Source organism: Octopus sinensis, linkage group LG7 (assembly GCF_006345805.1).
Source record: "Octopus sinensis linkage group LG7, ASM634580v1, whole genome shotgun sequence".
Taxonomy (NCBI): domain Eukaryota; kingdom Metazoa; phylum Mollusca; class Cephalopoda; order Octopoda; family Octopodidae; genus Octopus; species Octopus sinensis.
Genome location: NC_043003.1, coordinates 112,308,788 through 112,327,347, shown reverse-complemented (window position 1 = coordinate 112,327,347; position 18,560 = coordinate 112,308,788).

Genomic DNA, 18,560 nt, shown 5'->3' with positions numbered 1-18,560 from the left:
ACTTCATAATCATAGGTCTTGCTCCACCATCAGACGGCTAATCGTAACACATAATTATTGACGTTCCTAAATTTTTGATAGTCGGAAATCTAAAACCTTCATGGAGAAGCATCTCCATCTCTTCAACCAGGTAATTCCTTGAATTATATAAATTTAACCAGTGCGTCCCAGTGTATTGTTACATATTGCAATGATAGAGAAGCATATATAAATTCAGATCAGGGTTATGGTAGGTGCTGAACTTCTGTTAGGCACTATAGAGAATGGGTATAAAATATTATCCAATACTATATATAACAGACAGGTGTAAAGATCTTGTCTGTCTGTCTGTCTCTCACTATATATACAAATAACTTCATGGACAGAGTAAAATGTACCAGATGGAAAATTTCTCTCTCGAGTTGTGATTTCATAGTGACTAAAAATGTTACTTATTTATATGCAAATTTCTTGCACACAAAGCATTGCCAATATTACAGTCAGATAAGTTTTCATTTTATAATGCAGTCATATATATATCTATATCTATATATATATATATATATATATAATTTAAAATGAGGGTGAGAAGTTAAATATTAATTTAATCAACATCGATTCCACACAAGTGGTGTAGCATATAAAACAAAACTGAAGGTTCAGTAAAATTGTATTATATACATATTAGAGGGAAACCACTATATGGACACCCTTATGCTTGAAATAGATCCGCTATGGTCTTACCACTAAGAAATGTTCTCAAGATAAATTTAGCAAAACAACCAAAACGTAATCGAGCAAGACAAAAGAAAAAACAATAAAAATATAGATTATTCGCATACATGTTTCACTATTAACATTATATTTCTTAGTGGTAAGAACATAGCGGATCTATTTCTAGCATAAGGGTGTCCACATAGGGGTTTCTCTCTAATATGTGTATATATATATATATATATAATCGATTAAAGAAACAGAAGACGGATTTGGTATCAGTCTTTATTTCACCGATCCTTCGACAGTTCTTTATGGCTCGGATGTTGTGCAGGGTGGATGGAAACGATCGTCTTACGGAATAAAGACTAATACCAAATCCATCTTCTATTTTCTTAATCGATTTTTATCTCAACTAAGACTGCGGATTTCCTGAAGTAGATTCAACGAAAATATACCCCAACTGCATTTGACAACAGGTAGCACAAAGCATGTTAGTGCTTTACTCAACACATCAAGACACTAATTAGCATATTATTCATTAGTCCAAAAATTACGTATAAAAACATATATATATATATATATATATATATATATATATATATATATATCTTATTATAAAAGGCAGATTTTATCTGCCTCCCTTTGGGAGTTATACAAATCTACAATATACGATTTCTTCAATTACAATTTACCTAGCATTTTTAAGAGTACAATGCATCGCGTCATGCCAGGTCCAGTTTTTAAAATTTAAACTCCAATTAAGCAAAATTTACAGAAAACTCACATTCTGGTGTGTGTGTCAAATGCTTTTCTTAGTCTGGTTTACACCACACGCAAACGCACAAACACAGTGGGCAACGAATAAAGTGAAACTAGATGTAATATTTAAAAAGAAAGCAGCAAACAGAAACAAATAAATACATAATGATTTACTCCTCACACAATTTCTTCAATTACACTTTATTTCTTCAATTACAGGTTACCTATGATTTTTCAAAGAACTTTCATTGGTTCATGCCATACAAAATTTCTTTCAATTTCACCCCCAATTAAGACAAAATTCGAGAAAACTCAATATTTTAACATTTCACTTTGAAGCCTTTACTCTGCCTATTACTCCAACTTCCTCTTTAGACACATAGACACGCTAATATATACGACAGTGTCAATTGTTGACAGGCATTGTAAGCTAACGTGTGTGTGTGTCTGTGTGTGTGTGCGTGTGTCTGTGCGTGTGTGTCTGTGTGTGTTTGTGTGTGTGTGTGTGTGTGTGTGTGTGACAGGGGTGAGCCATTCAGACTGGTCATCCATTTTGGCGAGAAGATCCCTATTATAATACATCAGTTCCACACATTTACCCTGGATTCCATTTCGGACAACTGCACAAACATTTGCCATTTCACACATGTATGTAAACAAATTCCTTTCTTTCAAAAATTTCAATTCATTTTTTTTCAATTTACGTTTCTATACACTTTACGCAAATATTTTATTAAACAACTAAAACACTTCACATTTCGAACATGTACGTAAACTACTTCCTTTATTGCAAATCTAACTTTCTTTTCTGGCTTTTAACTCAAATTTCTATACATTTTACACACTCTGTCGCTATACTTGCATAAAAAATTTCTTTCAGCTGCTAATATTTATTTCTTTTCCTTCCACGCTTTACATTTTTCCACATTTCATTCAAATTACAATTTCTATCTTTAAGTAACTTTCACCCTTTCTTTTTCACATAAAATGCCACCGAAAAAGAGAAGTCACATCGGCCGCCATACTGCAGCAGCAGCTGCGAAAAAGGCGAAGCGCAGCGCCATAAACGCTTCTGCTGTTGCTGCACAAAGGGCTTCAGAGGACCCACAACAAAGGCCACTCGACTGGCTACAAACGCTGCGGTTGCTTCATACGATGCTGCTTCCACGGCTTCAGACGGTCTGGAAACAAGGTCGAAGCGCAGCGCCATAAACGCTTCTGCTCTTGCTGCACAAGGGCTTCAGAGGACCCACAACAAAGGCCACTCGACTGGCTACAAACGCTGCGGTTGCTTCATACGATGCTGCTTCCACGGCTTCAGACGGTCCGGAAACAAGGTCGAAGCGCAACGCCATAAACGCTTCTGCTGTTGCTGCACAAAGGGCTTCAGAGGACCCACAACAAAGGCCACTCGACTGGCTACAAACGCTGCGGTTGCTTCATACGATGCTGCTTCCACGGCTTCAGACGGTCCGGAAACAAGGTCGAAGCGCAGCACCATAAAGGCTTCTGCTGTTGCTGCACAAAGGGCTTCAGAGGACTCACAACAAAGGGCCACTCGACTGGCTACAAACGCTGCGGCTACTGCTGCTTCAACATTTTCGACACATTCCCACGACTCAGACCAGCAACGTTCTACATTCCAGCGGAACAGTCGACGCCGCGGTCTGACGAGTCCAAACAGACCTTACTGGCATCTACGTGCTTTCAAGTATGAGCCCAACTTCAATTACTCGATGCACGCTGACATAAATATTGGGGAAATGTTCTTCAATTACCAATTCTGCAATGCTAAAATGTGGGCTGGGGAACCACCTGCGATGTGCTGCTTAAACGGTAAGGTCAGCTTGCCCCCTCTTCGGGAGCTGCCAGACCCTTTGAAGGAATTACTTACTGGTTCCACCTCAAGGTCATCAAAATTCCTTCAACTCATCAGGAAATACAATTGTGCATTTCAGATGACTTCTTTCGGGGCTAACGTTGTCAGAGAAACTGGTTGGATGCCTACTTTCAAGGTCCAGAGCCAGGTGTACCACCTTATTGGGTCACTCCAGCCACTACAAAATTGCAAACCTTCGTTCCTTCAAATTTATTTTATTACAAATTATAATAGGCAACTTGATTTGCGTTTCGACGTAATTCCACAACATGCAAACACTAACGCTGACAATTTCGACAGGGACGTGCTGCTCACTCTGCAAAACATGCTTCATGACCACAACAGCTATATTCGCAGTTTCAAATACGCCTTGGAAACAGCCCCTTCACCAACATTCACCATTGTCATCGATGCTGACAAAAGGCCTTCTGGGGAGCACGCGCGGCGGTATAACGCTCCTTCGTGCAATGAAGTGGCCATAGTTCTCCATGGTGAACAGCACAAGCAGCGGGACATAGTTCTTCAAAGCCGCGACGGTGGTCTTCAGCGTATTAATGAGACGCATCGGTCATATGACGCCCTGCAGTATTCCCTTCTTTTTCCGTATGGAGAAGACGGGTACCATTTCGGCATTCCTCACCACAAACCAAACGAGCCCTCGGCTGCGACATCTAAAACTGTTTCATGTATGGCTTTTTACTCATACCGCTTCATGACAAGGCATAATGATTTCAAACCCCTGCACAGATCACGGCAACTGTTTCACCAGTTTGCAGTTGACATGGCTGCAAAGATGCAGTCCGAGAGACTGGGCTTCATCAAATTGAATCAGAAGCAGCTGCGCTCAGACTCCTACATCCATTTGCGTGATGGCATCAGGAATGACACTGACGCCCGCAATATCGGCAAAATGTGCATTCTCCCCTCAACCTATACAGGGGGCCCACAGTACATGCACGAGCGAACACAAGACGCTATGACTTACGTTCGGCATTATGGGCGACCCGATTTATTCATTACCTTTACATGTAACCCAAAGTGGGTTGAGGTAACGCGAGAACTTCTCCCAGGGCAGCAGTACTGTCATCGCCATGATATTATTGCAAGGGTTTTCAGGCAGAAACTGGCTAAGCTCATTCTTTTAATAACAAAAGGCCAGGTTTTTGGGCCTGTTAACTGCCACATGTATACTGTTGAGTGGCAGAAAAGAGGGCTGCCACATGCGCACATTTTGCTTTGGTTGGTCAACAAAATAGACCCAACAATTCTTGATGATCTCATTGCAGCAGAAATTCCGGACCCAACTGTTGACCGGCACCTGTACGACATTGTGAAGGCACACATGGTACACGGTCCGTGCGGTCCTGGTTTTCAAAAGTTCTCCTCATGCCACAAAGACCACGTGTGCAATAAACGGTACCCAAAGAGGTTCGTGGACGAGACCCAGACCGGCCGCGACGGATACCCACTGTACAGAAGAAGGCACCCTGACAATGGTGGATTCACTATAACGTTACGGGGTCATCAAGTGATAATAGGTGGGTAGTGCCGTACTGTCCATTTCTGATGAAAACTTTTAACGCTCACATAAATGTGGAGTTCTGTCATTCAGTCAAGTCTATAAAGTATATATGCAAATATGTTAACAAGGGTTCTGACGCTGCCATGTTTGGCCTTCAAAAGGACAATAGCATGGACGAGGTGTCACAGTACATGACAGGTCGGTACATAAGCAGTGGTGAAGCTTTTTGGCGGATATTCGGGTTTCCACTTCACCAAAGGCACCCCGCCATCATACAACTAGCGGTTCATTTGGAAAATGGCCAACGAATTTACTTTACTGAACAGACTGCAGCTGAATTGGGGGCAAATCCAAAACAAACAACTTTGACCGGTTTCTTTAGGCTTTGCCAACATGACACATTTGCTAAAACACTTTTATACCCTCAGGTCCCGTCCTACTACGTGTGGTCAAACAACAATTGGGTGCGTAGGAAGTCGGGTCAGGATGTTGAAGGACATCCTGGTGTCAAGTTTAACAGTTGTCTAGGAAGAGTATACACTGTACCTCCAAACCAACATGACTGTTTTCACCTGCGCCTTCTCCTCCATGAGGTTTTAGGCCCACAAAGTTTTCAAGACATCAGAACTGTTGATGGTGTATTATGTGATACTTTCCGTGAAGCCTGTTTTCGGCGTCGACTTTTGGAGGATGATTCACAATGGGGCGCCACTATGGCAGAAGGTGTTTCATTAAAATCTCCTAAAAAATAAGATCGCTTTTCGCTATTCTATTACTATGGTGTGACTTGGCTAATCCCGCCTCTTTATGGCTTACCTACAAAGATGATATGTCTGAAGATTTCCTGCATCACGCTCAATCGCTACATCCATCAATGGAGGTCGGGTACACTGACCTCATTTACAACAGGGCGCTGCTTGAAATCGAAGATACTGTACTCGATATGGGCGGTAGTGCCTTGCCGGTCTATGGCCTACCTTCAACAAACCGGAAGGCACAACACTCTGTCTTCACATTTGCTGCGTGAGACATGTTTTAATGTTGACGAGCTTGCCGAGTACATAGCCGACAATGAGCCAAAGCTCATTCCAGAACAGAAGTTCCCTTACAACTCCGTTGTTAATTCAGTCCGGGCCAAAGCTGGGGACATTTTTTTCCTGGACGCTCCTGGGGGCACTGGGAAAACTTTTGTCAACAAATTAATATTGGCTGAGATTAGGCGAACACAAGGCATTGCCCTAGCTGTGGCATCATCTGGAATTGCGGCTACTTTGTTGCCAGGCGGCAGGACAGCTCACTCTACTTTCAAACTCCCACTTGACTTAGCGAAGACTGAGACACCAACTTGCAACATCAGTAACAGCTCCGATCAGGCAGAAGTCTTCAGACGATGCAAGCTTATCGTTTGGGATGAATGCACGATGGCCCACAGAGGTGCTCTTGAGGCACTAGATAGATCTCTCAGAGACATCAACACTCTTCAGCTCCCATGGGAGGCATAACACTTCTTCTTTCAGGGGACTTCCGACAAACACTTCCCGTTATTCCCAAAGGGACTGGAGCTGATGCTGTAAGTGCGTGTCTTAAGTCATCCACATTGTGGCCACTGGTGAAGACTCTCAAACTTCACACCAATATGCGTGCTCATATGCGACGTGATATCACATCAGCAGCATTTTCTCACACCCTCCTTGCACTTGGCGAAGGCAAAATACCAGGGGATGAAAATGGTAATATTGCCATCGATTCCATTTGTACCATTGTTAACACGCCTTCTGATCTCAGAGATGCAGTCTTCCCAGATCTACAAGCTAATTATCAGAATATGGATTGGATTGGCCAAAGGGCTATTCTGGCCCCGAGGAATAAAACTGTTCACCATATTAATGATGAAATGCTAAAACTCATTCCTGGGGATGTCTATGTATATAAGTCTATTGATACAACTCCTGACCCAGACGACGTCATCAATTATCCAATAGAGGTACTCAATTCCTTTGAGCCCCCCGGACTACCACCACACATTCTCAAACTTAAAGTTGGTGCCCCTATAATGCTCATTAGAAATTTGGTTCCCCCAAAACAATGTAATGGCACACGTTTGATCGTTAAGTCCTTATCTCCCAATCTGATTGAGGCCACCATTATCACAGGGTGCGGTCGAGGCAACGTTGTGCTCATACCTAGGATGCATCTTTTCCCATCAGGAGCAGACCTACCTTTCATATTTCGGAGGTCCCAGTTCCCAGTAAGGCCATGTTTCGCAATGTCAATTAACAAAGCGCAGGGTCAAACACTGTCTGTGGCAGGAATACATTTGGGAGAGCCATGCTTCTCTCATGGTCAGCTTTATGTTGGCTGCTCACGTGTCGGCAGCAACAGTGATGCTTTCGCATTCCTTCCACAACGAAAAACAAAAAAACATTGTGTACAAGGAGGTTTTATAGGATTACTACGTTTCATCATTTTCAAACACGTTAGTATTTCACTTACATACGACTCTCTTTTATGACAGCATTTACATTTCTAGGCGTTTCATTACATTAATTCACACTTAACCAACACCTGTCCTTCGCTCAACTCTATTTCTATCCATTCATCATCAAACCACCAGCCTCATCTTCTATATCCAACGTACATGACACATCTACCCCCTACATCTACACTCTCATTGTTAAAGTTTACATGAGCGACAACACGATCGCAACATACACTTTCGAAACTAATCAACAGATCATTTTATGCAACAACAAATTTAATCAAAACGCCCATCAATGAAAACATCTCCACCACTGTATTGTGATTCACCTAATCAGCACCACTACAGTCTTGCCGGTCTGACATATGGTGAGTAGATGCTATTGTTCTATATTTTATAAATTACACATATTTACTTACCCATGCTTCATTCCTCTCTTGCCTACATATGAAATCCACTCTCTTTTAACACAGCATCAAGTTTTGTAACAGCACATCCGCTGCCGTTCGTGCAAAACGAAGAGACCCTATTCACCTGCGAACGTTTTACATCGCCTTCCACAACTATCAAATTCTTACAATTATGAGAACAATAACATGGCTCATTTCAAGGGAACCTCACATTCAATTCTTACACCATTCTACGAGGGGGTAGGAACACCTTTACATGGCTTTCTATACACTTACAAATACATTCATTCGCCGTGAACTTATATCAATATTTGCCTGAATAATCATCATAATTCAGTGCAATCATTAACAGTACTTTCAAGCAATTCAGCCCCGAGCAACGCCGGGCAATTCAGCTAGTATATATATATTTGTGAGTTGAAAATCAGATAGTAGAAGCAGAAACTGCCGTCTCAACCTCACTTAAGCCTGATATCGTACTAATTTCAGAAACATTAAAGCAGGTTGTTCTTATGGAACTGTTCCTTTCTCGGTAGAACCACATCGAGGAGCCAGTTCAGAGTACGAAAAAGGAAATATCAAAGCAATAGGTGCCAAGCAAGGTGCTATCCCATCGAGGTAGAATGTTGAGGTTTGCCAAGTCTTCTCAGAGCTTAGAATATGCTTGACGTCACCGGAGCCTATGTGTAGAAGGCCACCAGGCTGGTTGTGGCGGGGAAATTGTCTAAAGGTGGTTGTGGTCAAAGAGGTGTTCGTCATGGAAGCGGTATTGCTACCAGTGTAATACTAAGCGGATATTTTATCAAGACTATATATGAGGCCTGGGCCAAGGTATCTGAAATTGAAAGTAAATGAAGCACCTAATATATATATTTCTTTACTACCCACAGGGGGCTGAACATAGAGGGGACAAACAAGGACAGAAAAAGAGATTAAGTCGATTACATCGACCCAGTGCGGAAATTAGTACTTTATTTATAGACTCCGCGAGGATGAAAGGCACAGTCGACCTTGGCGGAATTCGAAGTCAGAACGTAACGACAGACGAAATACCTGTTTCTTTATTGCCCACAAGGGGCTAAACATAGAGGGGACAAACAAGGACAGACACACGGATTAAGTCGATTACATCGATCCCAGTGCGTATCTGGTACTTAATTTATCGACCCCGAAAGGATGAAAGGCAAAGTCGACCTCGGCGGAATTTGAACTTAGAACGCAACGACAGACGAAATACCGCTAAGCATTTTGCCCGGCGCGCTAACGTTTCTGCCAGCTCGCCGCCTTAGCACCTAATATATAACCCAAGGAAACCTCACTGATGGTGTATCCAGGTTCATCACTGGATGATATCCGGAAAAAAAGTTTAAACATTTGAGTAATGCACAAATGTAAACACTTTGTCTTTATATACATCTTCGTAGCCAGATTAGTTCTAATACTATATTTGAAATTCTCTGTACAATTGTATACCTTCATTAATTGTCTATTATGACATTATAAAGACTGTATCACGAAGTACAAGCTAAAATCGATTTCGACATAAATTGCAATTTTGGCAGCCAGTTTGGTTATTACTACTTGTGTGCTAAAAGTACTTTGCTTTAGTGGTTTTATGTTAGCCAAAGGTGTATGAAGACAAGGTTTTTACATTCATCTTTTGTATTCAGTATTTGCGTTATTTATTATATTGTCTACTCGTAACTAACACCATGTTAACACTGCAGTGTTCATGCGTTATATATATATATATATATATATATATATATATATATATATATATATATATATATATAATATATATATATATACATATGTATGTATGTATGTGTGAGTGTGGTTGTGTGTATGTTTGTGTATGCGTGTGAATAGGTAATAAGTTAGTTTATTTATGCATGTATATATATATATATATATATATATATATATATATATATATATATATTCATAGACATGCCAGTCCATGAATATACATATAGATATACGTATACATACGTACTTATATATATATATAGAGAGAGAGGGGGGAGTCACATATATATGTGTGTATAAATGTATATATATATATATCTACATACATACATATATATAATACATATATACATACATACATATATATATATAAACACATACTCATATATAGGCATACATGTACTTCTGTGTGTATGGAAATGTATAAATACATAGTCATATCTGCAAAGACACACACATATATTCCAGAAGTATACTAAGTACACATTTTGAACTAACTACAATGATAAATCACGTTCTCACTAAGAAATATGAAAACCTAAAACTATCTCTACTTTACAACTGCACTTAACTTTAAGCGTTACAATATAGCCGATGGATAAATGAAATAGAATTAAAACAAAATACTATTAATATAAATGAAAACCTAAGAACAAACAAAAGAATACTAGTTCTTTGGTTTGAACACTTCAGTTGTGCAAGGAGCGAAAATTATATCAATTTTTAAAACCAGTGGAATGTAATAAGAAATACAAAAAAAAACCTCTATTCTGATAAACGCCCACAGTAATTGCGTATTTTTAAATTTTCTACAATTTTCATATCTTTAAAAATATAACGCTAAAATAAATCAGATGAATTCGAAATCATGTGAAATTCACAATGTTCAGAAAGCATATCTTTACACAAACCTGAATCGCGAACGTTCTGTATGACGAAAAAATAAATCAAGTTGTGTGTGCAGTTTTGATATTAAGGAACCGGGGATAAAAAACAAAACAAAAAAAAAAAACTACAATTAAAGGCAGGGTGCCTTAAAAATAACGCTATTGAAAACAGTTATATAATACTAGCTGAAACGAAGTTTTCTAAATTATTCGATAAAAAGTAATGTTCACTATACACGGTGGGAAAAAGAAGAAAAGGTAAAATAGCAAATAGGGTTTGAAATACACTAGACAATGAAAGAGTAAGCCACTGAATAAAAATGTCAGAGTGAGATTTAAAATATCGATGAAGGAATAATATACTAACGATGAAAAACCAATAACACAAGACAAATATTTTACATGATTCAAGCAAAAACACCGCATTAAAAGGCAATAAATTAAGAACTGAAAGCGAAAAAACAAAAAAGGTTTACGAAAACGTAAATTACAAATGAAGCAAATTATTAACTGAAACATCGCTTATGAGTGTATCGCGAAATAATGTGGTTGAAATAATTAACTGATAGCTAATGAGCTAATCCTGGTAGAAGATATCAAACTATACCCTGTTGTAGAGTTTTGATTGTGACGTCACTCCTACTGCCAGCTATATTATGTTCGTTGTTTGTAGTTGTCAAAGACGTTCGTTATTGGTCAAATAGCAGAAAATGGTCGAGAGACTATAGGCAAATAAGATTAGATGAGCTAGTTCATAGGTATAAATTATTCATGCCCACTTGTGTGCGGATATGCCCTCATGTCACGTGAACTTGTCCCGTGGTAAAGGGTTAAATATTATTTTGCCTTAAGAAATAATCTTAGGAATGGAAGAGTGTTAGAAGAGAGTCAGTTGTAATTTAACACGTAATGGGAATCTTCTTCTATATCTTCCCCAAATAATATCGCATATCTTCAGATTTCTCTGATAACTAACGCCTGTAGGTATAACACACACAAAATACATTAACTTAATAAGTAAGATTAGCGCGCTTTTCAAGACAAAAATGCAATCGAATATGGTTTCCAGAATATCTACTTAGAATACGTTGGTGACAAATATATTAAATATTGGCTGTCAAGAATATAAAAATAACTTTTTAAAATAACTTTTTAAATAACTAAAGTTCTGTGTTCAAGTGTCATCACTCAATTAATCCCTGTCAACAGTGAATTCTTGTTACAATATATATCATACATATATATCATGTCGAAGTCAAACAAATGAAGATGCTTCACATTGAAAACGAAATAGAGTTTAATGAGAGAAACACAGGTAAAAGGGGTAATAATTAAGGGAAGCGATGTGTGCTTTTAGGGATAGTTTTTCTCTCAGTTCGTTTCTGGCCGAGATTACCCTCACTGCTCGTTCACCTCTTTCCTTTTCCTATCCACTAGGTCTGACTCGAACTAGAAACCTGTACATTAACAATATCTATACTCTAGAGCTCCACACGATTTGGTCGAATTGTATTAGTTTCATTACGTGCTCAGTTGCAATCTCACCGAATTTACTGTAATTGTTAGACCGCATACCTCTAATATCGCACAGACTACATATCTTCCATAATTTCTGATATCCCATGGTGAAATTTTCCGTATATTATGACCGTATATTGTCCGCGACCACATCTTAGAGATGCTAACTTGTCGAATAGATTCTGCTAAATTAAGCCGTTCAGCCGGATCAATTCCCAGATTCTGTTTATTGTAGTGTCAAGTTGATAATGTCAGGCCTAAAACTGGTTGCTCTTTGGTATCCACCAAGAATAGATTTAAACAGGTTTAAATAGATCAAACGTCCAACAAAGTAACATTTGTTGTCGATCAAGTATACGATGTATGGCATAAGGTAAAGTTTATCGTGGATAGATATAGGGGAGCTAAACCATGGATATCAAGTGCCAACACATTACGACGGTCGATTCGAAAATATGTAACTCAATAACCTCTGTTCGGCCTGTTCCTCGGGAGCGTCACACACTGTCTTCGGCTCAGACAACGTTAAATGTTCGAATTCTTCTGCTAGTTAGAATCGGCAACTAACAAAACAACAACGAACGTGTCTAACACGCAAAGTAGATACTACAGTTCCGGTAGCATTGGCAGCAGCTGGAGGGGATTATCAGATATGTTGAGAGTTTGCACGCTTAACAAATTGTCGGAACAAATCAAGTGCGGCTCGCACAACACTACAACGATCCTCTCTAGCTATACCAAGAAGCCAGAGACCACTAAAGTGTATGATATCCAGCTCAGTAGAACACAGAATTTATATACCAGTTAACCTTGAGAGATGCCTTAAGAAAGACTAGGGTTCAGCTCTCCCTGTGTACTTATTGAGCCCCCTGACATCATATCCAGAATTTCTACGTCCTGGCTCTCATAGATGGAACCTTAACAGTTGCTACTACTCCAAAATGCAAAGTAGAGCTGGAAACAATACTGGCGAGGAGGTGTTTCCATACTCCTTAAAACCGAACTCCTGCTCCTGAGCTCCGCTACCGGTTTATATATACTGCCCTATTCGCCTCCCTCCCTTGATCACCTGTCTGTGATTATTATCCCACTTTTATAGATCCAGTACCTTGCGTCCTTTCCAAGGCTGATCTGCTTTAAGCTGCTTGCAACCTTGGTAATATAATAACCATTGTGTTTCATTTGTCGCTATTTTCAAAAGTACTACTGTTGTTGCTTGCTGCAATAAAATCTTTGCTTTTCGTAGTAGTGGTCTAAATGTTCTTGTTACTAGTGCTAGTATCTGCAACGATGCTAGAGTTGTGTCTGTTTGTACTTCTATTTTCTTTGGCTCTACTTCCAATATTGTTGCTAAAGCGAATTTATTTACACTGATGTGTATATGGAGGCTATTGCTAATAGTATCATTCTTCGCCATGTTGTTCACGTTGTTGGTTGGATTTTTGAGTGGCTAGTTTTGTCACAGTCATTTTGTGATGGCAACCTCGCTTTGCCTTCTCTCACCGAGATGGTATTTCATGTTGTTACACACGCTATTGTGTTTCTCATATGCGAATGACACTTCATTCTCCGTTTTAGGACGGTAAAATATGGTTAATATGCATTTCAAATGGCTACTAACGTTCCACATTTCCCTTTTACAGTACACACTGCTAAATATTCTCAGTTTAGGAAATGGTAATTTGAATTAACGCAATGAGAAATTAGCCATATTTCAAGTAGTAAGCAAACAAAATCTTCATAGTTGAATTGAATCTACGACATGCAGTTCAATGCCTCATTAATAATACGTTTTATTTAATCCCCCGACAAATATAGTTTGAAAAGTCAGTGAGCCACTTGTCAGAGACAACAATAGTTCCTTACTATTATTTATTAAATCATCGAAAGATTGAACCGAATTTTAAACCACAGTATGATCAAATGTTCCATCTTATTGTGACAAAGCTAAATAGAACACTACAATTAGTACTACACTTTAATTTTTGTCAGAAAACATTCTTTCCAATTGTAAATTATATTAAAATTTGCTGATTATTATTAATTAACTCTTGTAATTCACATAAACAGCGACCGATTTTTGATCGAAAATGTCAGTGATTCCTCCAGATTACATAATGTGGTGATATTATCCAGAGACCTTTCTGCTTTATTGCGTTATCCAATTGTGTGAGCAATATATTCAATAGTCTGCGAGTCTGTGATCTTCCTCCATGATGACCTAAAACAACAATCGGCCATATATTTCTCATAAGGCTGAACATATGCTTCTATTGAAGTGTCTTTTCACAAACTGTTCATTTCCGGTATTAGTCAGAATGCTTAGCTAATCAAACATCGAAGAAACAACTTGAGACAGAAAATTAACATTGTTTTGCGAAGCCTCCAGTGCTTTACATTTGTTTACGTTCTCCCTTAGATAATCAGACATGTTTTAGTATTGGAATATGTCGTCATAAAATAAAGAAGTTTTTATAATATCATGCAGAATTAATTACATTGAAATGAACTATTATTTCTGCCATTATTGTACTAGATCCAGCAGCACAAGTTTATTACCAGAGCAGAATCCAATCGATCTATCTGTTTGAACGCTGATCAAAGATATTTGATGAAGTACTCTTTATCCCTGGAAATTAAATTTCTCTCATTCTTTTGCATGCTCATGTTTACCCTTTTTTAAAACATTTTTCGATTTATTGGTCAAAGGAATATTCATAATCTTTTATTCCATTCGAGATGAGATTGAATCATATGATTATTGTTCAACCAAAGCATATCTGACATTTTGTACAGTATTGTACTTAGTCACCAACACTTTAAGTTTGCTACGACGTTCAATTCCCTATTGCCGACTATTCATAGCAGAATATTGCTTCACTCTAAACCCGGAGGAGTGGGGTGATACGCAGGGAATTAAAAACCTTCTCCTTGACATGTTATTCCATACTCCTTACACAACGAAAGCTAACAAACCAGAAACCCCAAAGTGTGTAACTTACTCTAAGGTATTGGTTGGTAACGAATACTGCACGCAATAGATGGAGAGTTTCACCTCGCATGTTGTAATGCTTTCAAGTTTTTATCTTCCAAACAACAAATTTAGACTGAACATATTTCAATTCACAAAAGAAAGTAACGCTAACATTTAAACAAATAGTTTCTCATAGCCCAACACTCAAACTTTATCAGTTTTCAACACACGTTATTTCATCATCATTCATTATTAAAAATAAAACAAACAACACGGAAGTTTACATGCCACTGTTAATAAATTTTGGACTTTAAAGAAACGTTTAGATATGTGCACGAATAGAAAGTTGTTTCCTGGAAATGTGCGAATACAAAGGAAACTCTGTATACATTCCTATTCACTTTATTGCAAACGGATTTAGCTTTGACTGGTTTTGTCCTTTGCGATGATAAAAATTAAGTACTACAGTTTAGGTATTCCAGCTCTGAAATTAATTTTTAGTTACGATTTTCAGCAGTTTGTAGTTTGTCGGAAAGACGGCAAGAACAAACCACATAAATTTGAAACATAAGATAATTTAGCTTAAATGATTGTTGTGGTTGATATCTACACCAGTTCTCATTTCAACCTGATATTTATTTCATCAATATGTATTAAAGGAATAGATTCACAACTTTTGGCGTAAACTAGGAAGACTAGTTTTTTTTTAAGGGAGATGGAAATCAGTTACACTAACTAGTATTTGATCAAAAGGATGAAGGGCAAAGTCGACCTCTGCGTAGTTTAAACCCAAAACGTACAGTCAAACGTAATGTTACTAAGCATTTTACACAGAGTACTAATGGTTCTGCTTTCTCGCCGCCTTTGTGTGTGTTAATAACAGAAAGAAGAAAGTAGTCTGAAGTTACGAAAATGAATGGAATACTCCTTAAATTCTGTTTCATTCATTTTTGTTCCTTTTTTGTTGTTGTGCCGTCAAACAACATACACACAGCAACTGTATTGTAGAAATGCAGTTAGATAAGAAATAGAGCTGTCAAATTTAATTTTAATCTATTCAAAGCTACATAAATTATATGTAAACTGAAATTAAATTTGACAACTTGTGTGTTATTAAATGATCCGTCCACGATATGATTGGTTCAGTTACAACACACAGTGGCAGATCAAGTAACTTTCTGGGCAAGTGCAACTCTTGAATATACATATACATACATATGTATGTGTGTTTGTGTATGTGCACACACACACACACACACATAAATATACATGTATATGTATGTATGCATATATATATAAAATGTGTATGAGGGAAGGAGAAGAACGGTGGTGATAATGCTATTAAAAATAAGAAGGAAACAAAGATGGTTTGACAGGAACAAATTCGAACCGTATGTTTATAAAGCAAACTTTTTATTCACACGTACACGTCTGCATTCGTTAAACAAAATTGTATCTCCATCATCCTGACATAACTTGGCTTCATTACAATCGATTAATAGATGCCGCGACTGCGTACATGATCAAAGATTAAATACGAACAGTCAACATTTATACATGTGAATACAAGAATAATAGCTGACCATACTTTTCACACGTTAGGTAATATAGATTACAGACAGTTCGCTTTCCTAAATATTCAATAAATTTAATTTGAATAATTCAGTGTTACACCTGGATTAAGTCAAATCGTTAACATGATATTTACTGTATAATATTAATTATCATGTTACGATAGGTTTTACATGCATTTTGTTCCACGGCGATACTGTCATATTAAAGCGTTTACCAGAATTATCCGTCAAATTACCGCTAATTAGGTAATGTCACCTCTTCCTCTTATCAGTTTTATCTGAATGAATCGTTTAGTTAATGATTATTTCCAGCTACTAAAATGTGTTATTTTAATTAGTTAAAATGGCTTGGTTTACTATAACAGGTCGTTTAGCACCAGTTTTACTCCTTGGTGCATGTGCTCCGTAACAACTGTTTCATTATAACAATAATGTTAACATAGAATGCATCGTTTCTTTTATCATTTTATATACTGAACCTATCCAAATTTAATTATACTGCTTTAAGTGCATTGAATTCAGAATCTATTGATTAGATCTATTGTATCGTATTCTCTTTCGTAATGATTTTATTGTAACAAGTTAGCCGGTTTGAACCATGCAATTTGACGAAGCCCATGATCCACTGTCAAACAATCAATACATACCGATGCTTCTTTTCACAATAATCGTTTCTTGGCAGGTCATATTACTCGAAAAATTTACTCATCACATCACTGGAAATGTACATCGTATCCGTTTCACTGTGTGTTAAGAATTAACGAATAAATAATTTCAATGGTAATGAAAACTAACCAATATAAATAAGAACTTGATTTTTAAAATATTTATCCAGTAAACGTTTGTTTCAATCAATAGCAATTTCAAATTTTGAAACATTATATGGTCGATTTTACTTATTAAAAGGTATTATGTTTGTAACTACATCATTATCCATGACATGCAAAATCTCCGGAGACCCTCCAGGGAATATATTAACTTTATTTCATGTATTATTTTACAAAGAGTGTGAATGAAATTAATATTTTGATTTGATATAAATTCTAATTATTACCGAAGCACTCTTGATTTGTTAATGTCACTAGTTGCTCATTGACTAAGATGTCGTATAATATTTTGCATATATTTGTTGAGAGTTACAATTACACTGATCGATAGCATATCAGAATATCGGGCAAACAACTGTTGATACTTTTTAGACCGTACGAAGCTATTGCTTAAAGTTATTATTCTCCAGTGCATGTGGCGTTAAATAAGTGCCATGATGTATCACGAAGCATCAGGTATCACGAAGCAAGAATACAATGTATTATCAAACTATTTTCGATATTCTTTGAAGTTCTTGTTTTATATCTTGGAGACTATAGCATGAATCTAAAATGGTCAAATTAGTTTCAGCTACAGGATAATAAAAATTGATGACGCTACTTTAGATATTTGACTGAAGAATATGTACTAAGAAAACGATTGGCGAATGTAAGTATTATACAGCCTAAACATACAGATGAATATTAAATCTTTATTTCCTTTTTTGATGCCAATTCTCATATTTACACACGGGAAATATATACAATATTGCAGACGTTTTGAAATGCATTAATAGCGAATTGCTTGGGAAAAGATAAAAGATATCAACAAAGCTTATTTATTCCTCATAGTTCTCATTGTTATTAAGGCCTCAGTATTGTTTCTGCAAAGCGATACTATTGTGGAACTAAATATAATAACATAGAATATAATTCGCTGAGTTGAAAACAATAAATTTGTTAAATTTATTAATATACCAAATGAAATGAAGAAGAAATATTGATCTATTTTGACTAAAAGGAACGGAGAATGGAAAGTTTCACATGAGATCTAATTAATTAAATCGATCCTAAAGTGGTGAAAAATAATAAATTTATGTATCAAGGCAGGATTTGAATTTAAAACCCAGAAGGACCAAAATAAGTATTCTAAATCGAGTGATAATCATTTTTGCCAAAAGCAATACTTTACAAATTAGTTAAACATTGATTTCTTTCATTGGCACAAGACCAACATTTTGTATACTGTATGGTATCGAAGAAAATTACAGTGTACTTCACAATCTTTTTCTATTGAATTCGGA